General features: G+C 35.7%; 1 long non-coding RNA gene across 2 annotated transcripts in view; it reads left to right on the forward strand.

The window, feature by feature from the left end:
* The window catches only part of LOC123384387, a 150,009-nt gene that overhangs the window by 38,935 nt on the left and 90,690 nt on the right, over positions 1-20,384 (forward strand). The window lies entirely within an intron of this gene.

Consider the following 20,384-nt stretch of genomic DNA (forward strand, 5'->3'; position numbering starts at 1 on the left):
CAGGCATGTCCTTAGAGAATAGGAATCTTTGGGCCCATCTTAGAATTCTTGGAATTCCATCCATCCTCTGGCCCCCAGTGACTTACCTTCTTCCCAAATACAAAATAACCTCTCCCTAGTTCATTACTAGTCTCATTTCATTAGGGCATGAGCTCAAGTCCCAAATCATATCCTTTAAAGCTAAATTTTATCTCATCAGTTCAAGCCCATAATCATATCATTAAACTTATTTATATCTATATCAAGTATGGACAAAGCTCCCAGGTATACGCCATTAAGTAAACCTCTTTGTTACCCTTTCAAATTTGTTTCAACTCTTGCGTGTCTTTTCCCTTTTGACATAAGTTATAGAATCAACTTGCTAATTTCCTCAAAAAAAAACCTGCTTGAATTTTTTTGTCATTTCTCTGAATATATGGATCCTTTTGAGGAGAATAAACATGTTAGCAGTATTGTGTTGTCAGCCCATAGACATGGTCTGCATCTATAATAAATTAGGTCTTCATTAACATCTCTCAGCAGTGTTTTTAGTGGTGAAGTCTTGTATATCTTTGTTAATATTATGCCTAATTATATTTTAAGGCTATGTTAATGTTATTTTAAAATTTCACATTCCACATTTTTATGTTATTATATAGAAATAAGTATGATTTTTACATTTTTTTATCATATGGCCTTATTCAATTAATTCTGGTAGTCTTTCTATAGATTCTTTAGGATTTTAGCCATATTCACAACCATGTCATCAGCAAATAAGAATAATTTTGTTTCTTCCTTCCCATTGGAGGTGTGTGTGTGTGTGTGTTTTCCCTTTTTTTTAAGTTTATTTATTTATTTTGAGAGAGAGAAAGCATGAGTAGGGGAACAGTGGAGAGAAAGGGAGGGAGGGAGGGAGGGAGAGAGAGAGAGAGAGAGAGAGACTAAATTCCAAGCAGGCTCTGCACCATCAGAACACAGGTGGATGGTGGGGCTCAAACTCATGAAACTGCGAGTAAATGACCTGAGCCAAAACCGAGAGTCAGATGCTTAACCGACTGAGCCACCCAGGCGCCCCTTCCCATGTTTAACTCACTGGTCAGGACTCCAGCATTATGTCGTATAGGAAAGATGACATTGGGTACTTTTCCCCACTTTCCATTCTTAGAAAGAAGACATTCAGTCAGTCTTTCACTGTGTTCATAATTAAGTATGATATAAATATGGAGTTTTTTGTTGAAGTACTTTATTGGATTTAAAAACTCTCCTCTATTCTTAGCTAGCTGAGCACTTTCATGACTAGGTATAGATTTTTCCAAAATATTTATTTGAATGCATTAATATGATCATGTGGGTTTTCTATGAATATGGGGAATTGCTTTGATTTATTTCCAAATCTTAAAATAATTTTGCATTATGGGGCTAACCACAATTAATTAGTCATGATGGATTATCTTTTTTTTTTATTTTTACATATTGCTGGATTAAATTTGTTATTCAAGGGGCGCCTGAGTGGCTCAGTTGGTTAAGCGTCTGACTTCAGCTTAGGTCACAATCTCACGGCCTGTGAGTTCGAGCCCCGCGTCGGGCTCTGTGCTGACAGCTCAGAGCCTGGAGCCTGCTTCAGATTCTGTGTCTCCCTCTCTCTCTGCCCCTTCCCTGCTCATGCTCTGTCTCTCTCTGTCTCAAAAATAAATAAAAACATTAAAAAAATTAAAAAACATTGTTATTCAAATAGAGCTTTATAGTATATTACTAGAAAATCTGTACCAGATTTATTGATACGTACACCTATGTGTGTATGTTTAAATGTCAGAGTACTTTGTAAAGGCCTTTTTAAGAATGTCCTCAAAGAAAAATTAAGAAACTTTGTAAAAAGGCCTAATTTAAAGTTTTTAATATTCCCATAATTTATTGTATTATTAAGCATACTGTTTATTATATATTTAAAACAAGATTGTTTAGAAGTTATTTTGTAGTATACTCAGTTTACCACCAAAGATCACTTTCTTTTTAAATATCTGACTCATATTTCAAATATTGAAGCAACAAAAAGTCTGGTGATAAATTCAAGCAAGTGATATATTGTTCCTAAAAGCTATAACTTTTTTTCTTCTTTGATGAGTAAGAAAATATATGCTTTTATGGGGTTCCTGGGTAGCTCAGTCGGTTAAGCGTCTGACTTCAGCTCAGGTCATGATCTCACAGTCCGTGAGTTTGAGCCCCGCATCAGGAGCCTAGAGCCTGCTTCAGATTCTGTGTCTCCCTCTCTCTCTGCCCCTCCCCTGCTTGTGCTCTGTCTCTCTCTGTCTCAAAAATAAAAAATAAAATAAAATAAAAAATCATTAAAAATTAAAAAAAAAGAAAATATATGTTTTTCTCACTATTTCCACATAAACTCAAGGTAAAATTTTATTAAGCCTTAGTTAATTTTGATCATGATATTTTATTTATTTTCTCATTCCTACCTTCAATAAATATTTAAACATCAGTATTTAGAAGACTATTTCTCAAGACATCTTTGTGGTTAGATAATTAAGCAAATGCATATTTGCTTCTCAGTTGTAACCCTTGTTTTAAGTTGGGGCCATGTAATGTTAAATAATATAAAATTAGCAGAAATAAAGGATGATGATTCTGGGAGAAGCATTAAGGTTTAGGGTTCATATATTTTGGCGATTTAAACTTAACATCTTAATCTTTATATGTCTTCATTCCCATGTTGTGTATTTTTTCTGAAACTATAGACTAGAATTGATTTTACGATGGAAATTATTTTCTTATCACATCCACCTGTATTTTAGATTTCAGTGATTTTGTAAAGAAAACTTTTCTACTGTTCGCATTTTGAAAATTATATATCTCCCATAGATAAGACAGAAGCTCCTCTGGATTATGTGACACAATTTTACAATTAAACCTTTTTCGCCAGAAATCTCCACCAGTTTATCACTTTTATTAAAGATTGCAATCTTTTTCCCAATTCTTCATTCCTTCTGTATGTATGTCATTTGCCATGTCCTATTGCACTTTATTACACTAGAGATGATGTGTATTTCCCCAGCTGGCTGATATTTGGCTGAGTCGAGTAACCTATCTGGCTAATAGAATGCCCGTAGCAGAAGCTGTGCGTCCTGTCTGTTCTGAGCCTAGACCTTAAGTGGCATCACACAAATTCTTATCCTTCTTATGCTTTTGCCATTATGATTACCAGAAGAAATACACTGGTTAAGCTATTGGCTAAAAGAGAATAAGAGATTAGTGGCCCAGTAATGAATCTAACAGGTATTTACAGTTAGATCGAGCCAAGCCTAAGTAGACCCACTGGCACATGAAGAAACGTAAATTATTGTACTCCCAAGCTATTGCACTTGGGTGTGATTTGTTCTATAGTATTATACTTGTAGATTTCATTATTTTTGCTATGTCATATTGTATGTATTTCAAAATTATGTAAGCAGAGAATTCCTCGCCAATTTGGAATGCGAACATAGTAATACATTAGCCTCCCCTTTCGTGCAGCTTTGTTTTCCACAGTTCCAGTTACCTACAGTCGGCTGTATCAGAGCAGATGTATCATCAGAAGTTCAATAGTGGCCTAACGCTAAGTCACAGTGCCTATGTTATTCTCCTCCCTTCATCTCGTCACAGCCATTTTCTCACCTCACATCATCACAGGAAGAAGGGGGAGTACAGTTTAATAGAACATTTGGAGAGACCACATTCATATGACTTTTATTACAGCATATTATAATTGTTCTATGTTATTGTTAGTTATTGTTAACCTCTCACTGTGTCTAATTTATAACTGAACTTTATCAGGGGCATGTAGGTATAGGAGAAAACATTGTGTATAGAGAGCTCAGCACTGTCTCAGGTTTCAGGCATCCCCAGAGGATCGTGGAATTTATTCATGGCAAACATAGAGTGCTTACTTTTTTGACAGTCTCAGGTCGTGCTTGATTTCCCTTCCTTTCTGTAGCTTCTTGTCTCCATTAATTGAGTGTACAACTCCTTGTTATTCTTATTAGACTTTGCATTCGCTTACATGTATATATCAATTAGATGATTACTTGTGTTACCTGTTTACATTAAAGTGAGGTTTTCTGATGATAATGATGATGATGGTAATACTGATTATTTTCATTTTTACAGTAAAAGAAGGGAATATGCAACCATGCTTTTTGGGGAAATGAATTTTTATTCATTTTCATTATCACTTTATTTTTTATTGATGACCCAGTAAAGTCCCAGAGAAACATTATATATATATCAGCATTCCCTGTTATATATATTATATATATAATAATATGCCACAGAGGAAAAAACAGACAAAATTTATGTGTGTGTGTATACCTATATCTATATATAGACACAGATATATCAGTCCTTTTTTCAGTACTTATAAATTTGAGCAAATTATTTCATTTTTGGCCCCATTTTTTTCATTAACATATCTATAATGTAGTATTATGTTAATTTTTTGCATTCCTTTCCATGAATCACAATACTGGCAATACAGGGGGAACATAAAAATCAGTCATATATAAAATTCCTCTGTTTTCTCTATTTGCCTAGACCGCTACACTGTTAATTTACTTACACATTCCTGTGCTCTCGTCCTTCTATTTACTACTTACCTATCTTTTGATTTGTATGTAAATCATAATTTTTAGTGAAGTTTTGGACACTCATGGCTTCATAAATTAGCTTTCTTATTAAAAATCTTGATTTTTTTGCATAATTTGAAGGAAAAAGTCAGGGATATTGAATATAAGTTCTTGGTGACAGGAATATGAGTTTTACCTGTAATTTCATCTCCCTTAGGAAGTTACCCAGCATTTTGTTTGTTAAAGGATTCATATTCCACACATGGCAAGATGAAACATCTACAAATCTATGACTTTCAGTAATAGAAGTGCTGTTCTTTTCTTATATAAAGCTAGGTGTTTAGGCTGTTTTTTTTTTTCAGTTTTGGAGATTTTTAAAAATAAAGCTGAATGATTTCACCTCAGGCAAAGAATAATGGCTCGAATTTGTCAAAAGCAGAGTTTTTAATAATTATAATTTAGGCAGTTTTCTTCAATACTGTTTTAAAATTTGAGGGTGCCTGGGTGGCTCAGTGGGTTGGGCGTCTGACTTGGGCTCAGGTCATGATCTCACAGTTGGTGAATTCGAGCCCCGTGTTATGCTCTGTGCTGACAGCTCAGGACCTGGAGCCTGCTTCAGATTCTGTGTCTCCCTCTCTCTCTACCCCTCCCCCACTCACACTCTTTCTCTCTCAAAAATAAAACATTAAAAACAAATTTAGAATTTGAAGGCAGTATTACTTGTGCTCTTATATTCTTTATTTTCCTCAGTACCAGCTGTTTAAATGGGTGAACATATTCTTTATGCTTCTCATCGAGAAAATAATATTCTAAAATAATCATCCAAAAGCAGTTGGTTATTTTGAAAAAGAATTAAGTTATTATTTGGAATAGTGCAATCTTCAAGGAAGTTCCGATATACCTATAATTAGGAATATATATACACGAGTTCACTGACTCTTTCAATTTTTTAATTCAATTTAATTTTATTTTAATCCTAGTAGAGTTTACATACAGTGTAATATTAATTTCAAGTATACAATATAGTGATTCAACACTTCCATACAATAACCACTGCTCATCACAAGTGTACTCCTTAATCCCATCACCTGTTTAGCTCATCTCCCTACCTACTTCCCCTCTGGTAATCATCAGTTCTCTATAGTTAAGAATCTGTTTCTTGGTTTCTCTCCCCCTCTCTCTCTCTTTTTCCTTTCCTCATTTATTTTGTTTCTTAAATTCAGTATATAGGTGAAATCATAAGGTATTTGTCTTTCTCTCACTTATTTTGCTTAGGATTATATTCTCTAGCTCCATCCATGTTATTCCAAATGGTAACATTTCATTCTTTTTAATGGCTGTATAATATTTCTGTGTGTGTGTGTGTGTGTGTGTGTGTGTGTGTGTGTGTACCGTGTTTTGTTTATGCATTCATCTGTCGATGGACACAGGCTGTTTCATAGTTTGGCTATTGTAAATACTGCTATAAACATTGTGATGCATGTATCCCTTTGGGTTAGTATTTTTGTATTTTGGGCTTAATACCCAGTAGTGTGATTACTGGACAATAGGGTAGTCCTATTTTTAACTTTTTAAGGACCCTCCATACTGTTTTACATCATGGCTGCTCCAGTTTGCATTCCCACCAACCTTCATTGATCATTTTTGTAATATATATTTTCACAGCTTCCGTTCAATATTTGATGTTCTTGAAGTAGTTATTACATTTTAATCCCACCTTTTAAAAAATGAAAAATTTAAAAATAAAATCATATAGATTATATGTTTGTTTTTTAACAGCTACTGACAGCAGTGTGCTTGCTATACAAACTATTTTCTCTTCATTTGAGAGAATTTCAAAGTAACATTTAATATTTTTAACATATTAAAATATGTCTTCAATGTCTTTAAGAAATACATGTGCTTATATTATGAATAAATATATCAGATTTCCAAATATTTGCATATTAGTTTTAATGTATTTTAATGTGGGCAAAATTAGCTTTATCTTGTCCATTTCTGCATTTTTACCATAATTGATGATTCATTAACTTCTATAACCCGTGTTTAATTGGTAGCTTACTGGATTCCTTGGCTCAAAATAATCTGACTAAAGGTTTCATATAACAGTCATAACTGATTTTTTTTCTTTCACTATTAAATTAGTTAGTGGAGAAAAATAACATTGACAATATCATTTTACTTATAAAACACCTATAACCGATATTTATTTAAAAACTCTTTTATGATGAATATAGAATGTTTTAGTAACTTATTGGTGTGCACCAGATTGTTGCTTATAGTAGCTACTACTTTGGGCTCCAAGAATAGCTCTAAAACTCAATACAAATGTAGACAAATTCTGAAATGATTTTAGTGATTTTTGTTTTTTATCTGAATTATACCAAAGTATAATCACTGACACTCTGTGACTAAAAATTATCCATATTTGTTCACTGGAATCATATTAACGCTTCATGTTCTTGGTTGACTTCTATTAGAAAAATACATTTCCAGAAATAAATCGATATTAGCATACAGATAGAATTGAATATTATGTCAATAGTGATTGACAAAGTTGATATGTTGCTGGTTGCCTCATTTTAGATTAGTTATATTTTTTTCTTGGAGGCTGAAAATGTAAAATAGCATTTCAATTTTCCAATCCATTTAAACTGAGAAGAAAGTAATAATCTAGAGAAAAATAATAAAAGGCTTTGTGGTCAGGGTATGATTGACATACAGCTAAAGTATGTTTCAGTTGTAAAGACAAGCCTGTATCAATAAAACTATGTTGACTCAGTTGGTATCCTCAGGCTGCTATTGCCCACATAATAATTGATTTTAAATTTTAAAGCTATGAATACAAAAGAAAAAAAAATAATACTTTGTTATGTCTATATGGCTTTCCACTGATGTAGCCCTACTGTTTTATTTGAAATGCATTTGAAAAGAAACGAAAATGTTACCTAAAGCAAGTATAACTAATTTTTCTTAAACATTTCTCATAATGGAAAATAAACTTTGAAGCTTTGCATTTCATTATAACCAGAAAAAGTATATATATGTATATTTATAATGAAATGATAAATAATATATAGTAAAAATGGAATGCTGGGAGACAGTCCAAGATGGCAGCATAGGAAGATCCTAAATTCCTCTTATCCTATGGACATGCCAAATCTACAGCTACATGGGGAACAATTCTCTCTGAAAAAGGACCTGAAAACAAGTTCAATAGCTCCTTCGTAACAGTGGTATCACGACCACATTGAGACACCTAAGAGAGGCACAGTCTCACCAAGCACCCCATCCCTAGTGCAGTGACCCATAATCGGGAAGGATCTCACAATCCTGAGAAGCTGGAGCTTCTCCCTGAAGAGCGTGGGGTTTGTCACCCACATCAGGCACTCTAACTCTTGGGACCTGCAATGGTGAGACAAGTCCCACAAAACATCTGGGTCTGAAAATCAATAGGGCTCATATCCAGGAGACTCCAAGGGCTGTAGGGAATTGAGAAAACTTCTCTTAAAAGGCTTGTGCACAGATTTACTTGCCTCTGGGACCTGTGCAAAAGCAGTAGTTCGAAAAGCGCCTGGTGTAAGTGAAGGAGCAGGAGATTTATTAGCTAATCTTAAAGCATCTGCTGAGAAGCAGGGCCTGTTGGGACTCTCTCCGGGACACTCCTCAGCTCCGTGCTCTCCTGAGGCCCCACCAGAGTGGATGGGCACACCCTGGCCCTGCACCCTCCTATATTTCCCACAAAAGTGAGCAGGTTGATGCAGTCCACACAGGAGGCACTCCTTGATCACTAGGTTCTGGTGGCCAGGGCGGTTGTGTTGCTGGGTCCCATGGGACTATAACAATAAGAGTTATAGTTTTGGGAAGGCTACCATTCACTAGTCACTACCCAGAGAGCAGAATGAAACACACACCCAGTCTTTCTGTTAAAAAGCTCTATTTAATTGTCCTGGAGCTAGCTGCTGCCTGAGGGGCAGGCTTCACGTTTGCCACACATCTAGAGTCGTCTACAGAGGTGCTCTCAGGGAATGTACGCTGAGAGTTTCCATCTTTGTACTCTCCATTGATCTTTGTATAGCTTCCTAATACTTCCTAGAAAGGAATTTGTACACTTGTCTGAAGCCCTGATTTTGGCAATTTTTGTCCAGGCGTCATGAGATTATCAGTCTAGAGGCCAGCATGGTTTGTAACTGCAGTTCCACAGGACTGGATATATTTGCACACTTTGAAAGCCGCAGCCCAAGGGTTTGGCTTCTAATCAGCCTGAAACTAGATCACTCCCCTTGAAATACCAACAGGTCCTCACACAAACTCAATAATGGGGGCTTACAAAAATAAATCTGGTTGGTTAGACAACCACAAAGGTTTGAGTGGCGACTAAGAGCAAAAGCAAGTTTGAACATGAAGATTCATCTTGTACACAAGACTACTCTTTCAAGACTAGAAGAGATAGCTGTCTTGTCTAGTACATAGCAACAAACACAGAGACTGAAACAAAATGAGGAAACAGAGGAATATATTCCAAATTAAAGAAGAAGATAAAACTCAGAAGGAAACCTTAATTAAATGGAGCTAATAGTGTCCCTGATGAAGAGCTCCAAGTAGTGGTCGTAAAGATGTTCACCTAACTTAGGGAAAAATAGATGGCGGGGTGGGGGGGGAGTTCAGATGGCAGAGAAGTATGGGGACCAGGATTTCCCTCATCCCTCACACACAGCTGTATTGAGGTCAGATCACTTGGAACACACAGGAAATGGATCTGCAGAGTGGCAGAAGGTTCTCCACAGAAGAAGGAAGATAACTTGGCAGGACTGAGGTGCGAGTATGTGAAATGGGAGAGATAAAATGGCATTGGCATGGAGGGGAAGAGACAAAAAGGAGAGACAGGCTGTGGAATTGCAGTATTGTGTTAGTACAAAAGAAAAACCTCTCCAGACCATAGACTGGGAAATGAGAAATACAGAGAGTGTCACTTTCTATTTTGCAAACAGCTTCAGGAGTTGAAGATTCAAGTTTTCAAAAGTGCACGACTTTCTCCAGATGGGACCCAGCTGTGTGCATGCCTCATGGGGAGGGAGCCAACTCTGGAGCTTGGTAGCGATCTGGGAGGTACACTCAGAACAGTCTCCTTCCCAAGTAATGTGGGAGGAGGATTTATTGCCTCCTCAAGGACAAAAGACGCTGTAGGCACCAGCCAGAGGCCTTTTATCAACAGGGCTGAGTACCGCTACACCAGAACAGGATCCATGAGGTACAGGGTCTCCTTTAAGACATCAGGTTGTGAATCCCAGCCAAGCACCTGGGAGGCATAAGAGACTATGGAGCAGAGTAAGTTGATTGCCCATGCTACTCTGTGAGAGCTGCCTGAACAGCATGGTTTGAGATACCGGGTCCTGGGAGAAGAGATTGGGTGTCACCATTTTACTCCCCATCACCAATGTGATGGGACTTCAGAGAGCAACAGTGTTCTCCAGTGGAGGTGGGATCCAGTTATATCAAACCCCACCCCTCCATGCCCAGTAACTGCTTATGTACTGGAGTGAGAGTGACACTGACTGAAACAGACAGCCTCTCCTCCAGAGCAGCACAACCACCAGTCCCAGGAACTAACAGACAATTGTCTTGTATTTCTGTTAGTCTATCTTGTTTTTTTTTTTCTGTTTCTTTTCTTTCTACCCTCTTATTCTTTTGGAATTAGGCTCATAGTTTCTGATTTGGTTTTTGGTTAATTCATATATATGTGTGTGTATATATATGTGTGTATATGTATATATATACACATATATATGAACAATATATACATATATATATACACACATATATATATATGAACAATAATTTAGAATAACCATCATATAACTAATAGCTGGGCTTGAAAAAAGCATATAAGACAACATAAGATCTATGGCTGCAGAGATCAAAGACCTAAGAAATAGTCATGAGGAATTATAAATAAGATGCAAAATAAACTAGGTACAGTGACAGAAAGGATGGGAGAAGCAGAAGAGAGAATAGGTGAAATAGAAGATAAAATTATGGAAAATAATGAGGCTGAAGAAAAGAGGGAAAGGAAATTATTAGACCATGAAAAGAGAATTAGCTGTGATTTCATTAAATGAAATTATATCCATATCATAGGAGTTCCAGGAGAAGAAGAGTAAGAGAATGGGGCAGATTATTTGAACAAATTATAGCTTAGAACTTTCCTAATTTGGGGAAGGAAACAGGCATCGAAGTTTAAGAGGCACAGAGAACTCCTTTCCAAATCAACAAAAACAGGTCAACACCATGACATACCATATTAGGCAAAATACAAAGAGAATTCTGAAAGCAGCTAGGGACAAACGGACCTTAGCCTACAAGGGTAGACACATAAGGGTAGTAACAGACCTGTCCACTGAAACTTGACAGGCCATAAAGGAGTGGCAGGAAATATTTGATGTCCTAAATAGGAAAAATATGAAGCCAAGAATCCTTTATCCAGCAAGGCTATCATCCAGAATAGAAGGAAAGATAAAAGCTTTCCCAGACAAAAAACAAAACAAAATAAAACAAAAACTAAAGGAATTCATGACCACTAACCCAGCCTTGCAGGAGATCCTCAGACAGAGTCTGTGAGCAGAAAAGTGGAAAGCAGCAAAGACTACAAAGGACCAGAGACATAACTACAAGCACAAAACCTACAGATAACACAATGACACTAAATCCTTAATAATCACTATGAATGTAAATGGACTAAATGCCCCAATAAAAAGACACAGGGTATCAGAATGTGTAAAGAAACAACATATGCTGCCACAAGAAACTCATTTTAGACTGAGGACACCTGCAGATCAAAAGTGAAGGGATGGAGAACCATCTAACATGCTACTGGGCAGCAAAAGTGAGTCAGAGTAGCCATACTTATATCAGACAAACTAGATTTTAAAACAACGACTATAAAAAGAGATGAAAAAGGGCATCAGATCATACTTAAGGGGTCCATCCATCAAGAAGAGCTAGCAAATGTAAATGTTCATGCCCCCAACATGGAATAACCCAAATATATAACTCAATCACAAACATAAATAAATAATATCTAGTCAGAAAATCAATAAGGAAATAACTCTGAATGACACATTGGACCAGATGGACTTAACATATATATTCAGAACTTTTCATCCAAAAGCAGCAGAATACATATTCTTCTCAAGTACACACGGAACATTCTCCAAAATAGATCGCATACTGAGTCACAAAACAGCCCTCAACAAATATAAAAAGTTGAGATCATACCATGCATATTTTCAGATAACAATGCTATGAAACTTGAAATCAACCACAAGAAAAAATTTGGAAAGACCCCAAATACACAGAGGTTAAAAAACAACCTACTAAAGAATGAATGAATCAACCAGGAAATTAAAGAAAAAAAAATTAAAAATACATGGAAACAAATGAAAATGAAAACATGACAGTCCAAACCCTTTGGGATGCAGCAAAGGCAGTCCTATGAGGAAAATACACTGCAATTCACACCCTTCCCAAGAAGCAAGAAAGATCCCACATAAACAATCTAACCTTACATCTAAAGGAGGAAAGAATGGATGAACACAGTGAGAACTTCAACAGAGGTAGAAAATATAATAAAGTACTAAACAATTCGCACAGCTGAAGAATACAATTGAATTGAAAAACTAAAGAGGTTCAACAGCAGACTAGATGAAACAGAAGAAATGATCAATAATCTAGAAGATAAGATAGCGGAACTCACTCAAGTAGAGAAGCAAAAAGAGAAAATAATTTTTAAAAAGTGACGATTGGGGCGCCTGGGTGGCGCAGTTGGTTAAGCATCCGACTTCAGCCAGGTCACGATCTCACGGTCTGTGAGTTCGAGCCCCGAGTTGAGTTCGAGCCCCGCGTTGAGTTCGAGCCCCGCATCGGGCTCTGGGCTGATGGCTCAGAGCCTGGAGCCTGTTTCCGATTCTGTGTCTCCCTCTCTCTCTGCCCCTCCCCCGTTCATGCTCTGTCTCTCTCTGTCCCAAAAATAAATAAAAACGTTGAAAAAAAATTAAAAAAAAAAAGTGACGATAGTTTAAGGGACCTATTGGACATCGAGAGAAATAACATTGACATTATGGTGTCACAGAATAGGAAAAGAGAGAAAGGGACAGAAAATGTATTTGAAGAAATAATGGTTGAATGGTTCCAATAATGGTCTGGAAACAGACATCCAGGTCCAGGAAGCACAGAGAGTTTCAAATAAGATGAACACAAAAAGATTCACACCAAGACAAAATGCAATTAAAATGTCAAAAGTTATAAAACAGAGAGAATCTTAAAAGTAGTAAGAAAAAGACAACTTGTTATTTACAAGGGAACCCCCCCCTTAAGACTCTAAGTAGAGTTTTCATCAGAATCTTTGAAGGCCAAAAGGGAGTGGCACAATATATTCAAAATGCTTAAAAGAAAAAACAAAACAAAACAAAACAACTTCCAACCAAGAATACTCTACCTGACAATGGAGAGAACTGGAAGAGAAATAGTCTTTTAAACAAGCAAAAGCTAAAGGAGTTCATTATCACTAAACTAGCCTTACAGGAAATGTTAAAGGGACTTCTTTAAGCTGGAGAGAAGGGCATTGATTAATAACAAAAAAAAATATGAAAGTATAAAACTCACTATTAAAGGAAATATATAGTAAAGTTAATGGATTAATCACTTATGAAGCTAGTATGAAAGTTACAAGACAAAAAATTAGTAAAATTAACTATAAGAATAATAGTCAAGGGATACACAAAATAAAAAGATGTAAAATATGACAGCAAAAACATGAAACATGGGGAGAAGAGACTAATAATAATGTTTTTAAATACATTCAAATTTAAGTTGTTTTCAACTTTAAATAGACTATTATGTATGTAGGCTGTTATGTATGAAACTTATGGTAACCACAAAGCAAAATCCTATAGTAGATACACAGAGGATAATAGGAAAGGAATCTAAGTATAATATTAAAGAAAATAATCAAGCCACAAAGAGAGCAATAGACGATAGGAATGAAGAACTACAAAACAGCCAGAAAACAATTTTTTTAATGGCAATACATACATACTTAACAATAATTACTTTAAATGTAAGTGGACTAAATTCTCTAATGAAAAACATAGAGTGGCTAAATAAAATAATAAGACCTGTCTATATGTTGTGTCCAAGAGACTCACTTCAGACGTAAGGATGCATAAATATTGAAAGTGAAGGAGTGAAAACAGATGATCCACACAAATGGAAACCAGAAGAAAACTGAGATAGCTATACTTTATCAGAAAAAAATAGACTCTAAAACAAAGACTATAATAAAACAAAAAGAACTTTCCATAATGATAAAGGGATAAGTACATGAGGATATAATAATTGTATATATCCATGCACCCAAGGTAGAAGCAGCTAAATATATAAAGCATATATTAACAGATCTAAAGAAAGAAACTGACAGCAATATAATAATATTTAGAGATTCCTACCCCAATTACATCAGTGGATATATGAACCAGACAGAAAATCAATAAGGAAACATTGGCCTTAAATGACACATTAGATCAGATGGATTTTATAGCTATATACAGGACATTCCACCCAAAAGCAGCAGAATACACACTTTTTAAAAAATGTTTAGTGTTTCTTTATTTCTGAGAGAGAAAGAGAGAGAGCACGAGTGAGCATGAGCTGGGCAGAGAAGAGAGAGGGAGACACAGAATCCAAAGTAGGCTCCAGGCTCTGAGCTGTCAGCACAGAGCCTGATGCAGGGCTCGAACTCACGAACTGAGAGATCATTACCTGAGCCAAAGTCGGATGCTCAAGTAACTGAGCTACCAAGGCGCCCCAGAATACACACTGTTTTAAAGTGCAAATGGATCATTCTCTGGTGTATATGATATGTTAGGCCACAGAACAATACTAAGTAAATTTAAGAAGACTGAAATAATATCAAACATCTTTTCTGACCACAACGATATAAAACTAGAAATCAATTATGAGAAGCAAATCACAATTTTTTTTTTAAAATGTGGTGATTAAACAACATGCTCCTGAACAACCAAAACATCAACACATAAGTCACAGGAGAAAAAAAAAAGAAAAAAAATAACCTAGAGACAGAGAAAAATGGAAATACACTTGACCAAAATTTATGGTATGCAGCAGAAGTACTTCTAAGAAGTTAATAGTAATATAGGCCTACCTCAATAACAAGAAAAATCTCAAAAAGTCTAACTTTACTCATAACGGAACTAGAAAATGAGGAACAAATGAAGCCTGAAGTTAGAAGGAAGAAAATAGTAAAGATCAGAGAGAAAAAAGAATGAAATAAGGACTAACAACACAGTAGAAAACATTAATGTAACTAAAAGCTGGTTCTTTGAAAATATAAACAGAATTGGTCAACCTTTAGGTAGACTCACCAAGAAAAAAAGAGGCCTCAAATAAATAAAATCATAAATTAAAGAGAAGTTACAACTTATACCAAAGAAATACAAAGATCATAAGAGACTACTATGTACAATTACATGCCAACAAATTGGACAATCTAAAAGAGATGGATAAATTCCTAGAAACAAACTTCTAACATCGAATCATGAAGAAATAGGAAATCTGAATAGATCAATTATTAGTATGAAGATTGAATCAGTAATCAACCCTCCCAACAAAAGTCCAGAACCATATGACTTCATTAGTGTATTCTACCAAAATTTTAAGAAAATTCAATACGTATCCTTTTCAACTCTTCCAAAAAAAAAAAAAAAAAAAGGAAGAGGTAATGCTTCCAAACACAGGTTATAAGGCCAACATTACCTTGATATCAAAACCAGACAAGGATACGCCCCTACACACAAAGAAAGGAAATAAAAAAGAAAAAAATATAGACCAATATTACCGATGAACATAGATACAAAGATCCTCAACAAAATATTAGCAAACCAAATTCAACAATATATTACAAGGATCATATTATGATAAAGTGGGATTTATTCCAGGGATGCGCAGATGGCTCATATCTGCAAATCAATCAATATGATATACCACATCAACAGAATGGGATCTAAACATAACATGACCATCTCAATAGATGCAGAAGAGAAAACTTCTGACCAAATTCAACGCATGTTTGATAAAAACTCTCAACAAAATGGCTATACAGGGAATATATCTCAAAATGAACAAGACCATACATGACAAGCCCAAATCTAAAATCATACTCAGCGGTGAAAAGCTGAAAACTTTTCTTCTAAGATCAGGACCAAGGCAAGGATGCTCACTTTCACCTTTTTTACTCAACATAGTATTAGAAGTCCTCACTAGAGCAATTAGTTAAGAAAAAGAAATAAAAGTTACTGAAACTGGAAAGGAAGAAATTAAACTGTCACTGTTTGTGGATAACATGAATTTGGATACAGAAAACCCTAAGAACTCCAACAAAAACAACTATTAGAACTAATAAGAAAATTCAGTAACATTGTAGGGTACAAAATCAACAAATAAAAATCTGTTGCAATTCTGGAATGCTAATAACAAACTATCAGATAAATTAAGAAAACAATACCACTTACAATTGCATCAAAAAGAATAAAAAAACTAGTAATACATTTAACCAAGAAGGTGAATGACCCGTACAAAAAAACTATAGGACATTGGTGAAAGAAAATGAAGAAGACACAACTAAATGGAAATATATTCCATGGTCATGAACTGGAAGAATTAATAGGGTTAAAATGTCCGTATCACCCAAAGGATTCTACAGATTCAGTGCAATCCATATCAATATCCCAATGACATTTTTCACAGAAATGTGACTATTCTAAAATTTGTATGAAACCACAGAAGACCTTGAATAATCAAAGCAGTCTTGAGAAAGAACAAAACTGGAGGCACCACACTCCCTGATTTCAAACTATACTGTAAAGCTACAGTAATTGCAACAATATGATATTAAAGTAAAAACCAACACATTGATAAATGGAACAGAATAGAGAGCCCAAAAATCAACCCATGCATATGTGGTCAATTAATTTACAAAGGAGCCAAGAATATACAATGGAAATAGGACGATTTGATTTTTATCTTATTTCTTTTTGAAATTATTTTTTAATTTAAATTTTAGTTACTTAACATACATTGCAATATTAGTTTCATGAGTAGATTTCAGTGATGAATCACTTACAACATTCAGTGCTCTTCATAAGCACCCTCCTTAATACCCATATCCTATTTAGCCCATCTCTATTACTATAATACTATCTGTACACAATTCTTTAATATCATAAATATCCAATGTTTAAACTGCATAAATTATTTGATAAATGTCTTTTTTTGTTTTGTTTACAGTTGGTTTGTTTACAGGTTTCCTTTGGCTAATAAGTCTATTAAATCTCTTAGCACATTTACTTGTCTTTTTTTTTTTTTTAATCTTGTCATTTGTTTTTTAAAGACACTTTAAAGTCTGAGCCACCCTGGCACCCCTCCCGTGTTTTTGATTTTACAGATTGCATCCTGTAAGCTGGTAGGAAGTCTAGAGGCTTACTGAAATTTTGGTTTCATTTGGAAGCAAGAACATTCTGGGTGGGTAAGGTGGGTCAGCTGGTCTTGTGCAGGAGGTGCTGGCTGATGGTTGATCAGGTGCTCTCAGTTTAGTCCTGCATTATAAAGTTCCTGGTGGCTAGGTCCCATAGGGCAAAATGAAGCAGGGACACTGAAGTGACCCCATGAAAAAAAAAAGCCCATTTTTTTCTTTTTTTTAATGTTTATTTATTTATTTTTGAGAGAGAGAGAGAGAGACAGAGACAGAGCACGAGCAGAGGAGGAGCCGAGAGAGGGAGACAGAATCCAAAGCAGGCTCCAGGCTGCAAGCTGTCAGCACAGAGCCTGACGCAGAGCTCAAACTCACAAACCATGAGATCATGACCTGAGCCGAAGCCTGAGGCTCAACCAGCTGAGCCACCCAGGCGCCCCCCTTTTTTTTTTTCTTTGCTTCCTTTCCGGCTCCTATTCTTGCTAGGGTCTGCAACCCCACCCTACTCTACAGATGCCTTGTAATGCAAATAGCATATATCCTCCTTGTAAGGGACAAAGAGTTAAGATATCTTTTGAAAAAACTTTTTAATATTTGATTATTCTTGAGAGAGAGATAGAAAGAAAGCCGAGAGAGAGAGAGAGAGAGAGAGAGAGAGAGAGAGAGAGAGAGAAACAGAGAATCCAAAGCAGGTTTTGTGCTGTCAGCGCAAAGCCCTCTAGGGGACTCAAACCCAGGAACCAAGAGATCATGACCTGAGCAGAAACCAGGAGTCGGATGCTTAACCAACTGAGCCATGCAGATGCCCCAAGATAAGGATATCTTTGGAGTCTTCCAGCACAATATATAACATCTAAGGAGTAACCAGGCAGAGTCCTCATAGTCTCTAAGACCACTGACTCCAACTTGACACCAAGACTTGAGGGGTGAGTGGCTTAGGAAGGACACCTGGACCCTGTACTTGTTCTGACCAGTTCCCAGATGCCTAAGAGTACCCGTGCACCAGACCACAATTGCCAATAAAAACTCCACCGACCCCAAGCAAAAACAAGATTCCTGTTCTTTTCCTTTCTGAGTCTCCTGGATACTCTGTCTCTCTGTCTCTGTCTGTCTCGTCTGTCTGCCTCTCTCTCTCTCTCGATTAAGTCTTCAATAAACTCTGCCTTTGTTTCCTGCTGGCTCACATTTGATTTCCATCCTGTGTAAAACCAAGGACCCTTTTGGCTAGTCCTGTGGAACCCTCTCTCTGGATCCTCTGACCCAGCCTGCCTGCATCAAGATAATTATATTAATGGCATCAGGAACCAGAATTATCTTTATAAAAGAGACACAAATATAAAATCAAAAAAGTAAAAGCCTGGTGGTCCTGAATTTTAATTAAATACAACAGTATAAACTCGTGAATATTTTTCCCCTAAAAGATATATGTCCTAAGTATCCCTACTGGAAAGACCTAGAAGCAAAGAGCTGCCTAATAGTAATTATTCTGAAATAGGTAAAATGATCGAGGACTTATCCAGCCTCTCCTGTATAGACTAAAATGTCAAGGTAATCCAATAGTTGGTGAGGGAAAGTTCTTTATGGGACAGTTTCTGCTAATAAGTACAGAAGGAATCCTGAAGTTTTAATGTCCCTACCATTAAGTAATGGATCTAAGAGGAGTCTTTTCAATAAATGGTATTAGGAAAACTTAACAGCCACATGCAAAAGAATGAAACTTGCCAAAAAAAATCAACTCAAAACAGATTAATAACTTTAATGTGAGACCTGAAATCATAAAACTCTTAGAAGAAAACATAAGCAGTAAGCTCCTTGATATAGGGTTTAGCATGATATTTTGGATCTCACTCTAAAATTAAAGGCAACAAAAATGAAAATTAAAAAAAAAAACGACTACATCAAATGAAAAAGTTTCTGCAAAAAATAGAAACCTTCAACAAATTAAATGAAAGTTACTAAATGAGAGAAAAATATTTGCAAATCATATCTGATAAGGGGTTAAAAGCCACATTGTGTAGAGAACTCAACAGCAAAAAACAATCTAATTTAAAAAATGGCAGAGAATCTGAATAGACCTTCTTCCAAAGTAGAAATACACATGGCTAACAGGCCCATTAAAAATCCTCAATCACCAATAATCACTAATCATCATGGAAATGCAAATCAAAATCACAATCATACCTGTTAGAATGGCTAATATGAAAAAATGCAACAAATAACCAGTGTTGGCAAGGATGTGGAGAAAAGGGAACCCTCATGTACTATTGGTGGAAATACAAATTGGTATAGGCACTGTGGAAAACAATACAGAGTTTCCTTAGAAATTAAAAATAGAACTACCATGTGATCCAGCAATTCACCTTGTATTTATCCAAAGAAAACAAGAGCACTGATTTGAAAAGATATATGCACCCTTTGCTCACTGAAGAATTATTTATAAGAGCCAGGGCATGGAAACACCTTAAGTGCCCATCGATGAATGAATGGATAAAAAATATTTGGTATATGTATATACAATGGAATACCACTCAGCCATCAAAAAGAAGGATATCTTACCATTGGTATAATATGGATGGAACTTGAGGTATTATGCTAAGTGAAATAAATCAAAGACAAATACCATATGATTTCATCTTATGTGGCGTCCAAAAAGCTAAACAAATGAACAAACAAAACAAAACACATAGATACACAGAATAGAATGGTGGTTTCCAGGGGGATCGGGGTTGAGAGGTGGGTGAAAATGGGTGAAGGAGGTCAAGAGGTACTACTGTCCACTTTTAAAATACTTAATTTATGGGGATGTAATGTATAGAGTCTATAATATTTTAGTGCATATTTGAAGGCTGCCAAGAGAGTAATTCTTAAAAGTTCTTATCATAAGAAAAAAAAATTGTAAATGTGTGTGGTGACACATGGTGACTACTTCTAAATTATACTGAGGTATTTTCATCATCACACTGACAAAAATTCAAAAGCTTAACAATATACTCTGTTAAGGAAGCTGTAGAGAAATGGTCACTCTCATACATTGTTGTTAGAACTGCAAAATAATCCATAAAAATTGAGGGGAAGTAGGCATTATCTAATAAAAGTATATACACAAATACAAAACAAAATTCACAGTGTATACAAGTATTGAATCATTACATTATACACCTGAAATTAATATAGGTCAGTTGTACCTCAACAACACTAAAAAAAGGGAGAGTTAGTCAAATGCAGTTTTAGAGGCTAGAAAATGAATTATAAAT

Source organism: Felis catus, chromosome A1 (assembly GCF_018350175.1).
Source record: "Felis catus isolate Fca126 chromosome A1, F.catus_Fca126_mat1.0, whole genome shotgun sequence".
In the NCBI taxonomy this organism is placed as follows: domain Eukaryota; kingdom Metazoa; phylum Chordata; class Mammalia; order Carnivora; family Felidae; genus Felis; species Felis catus.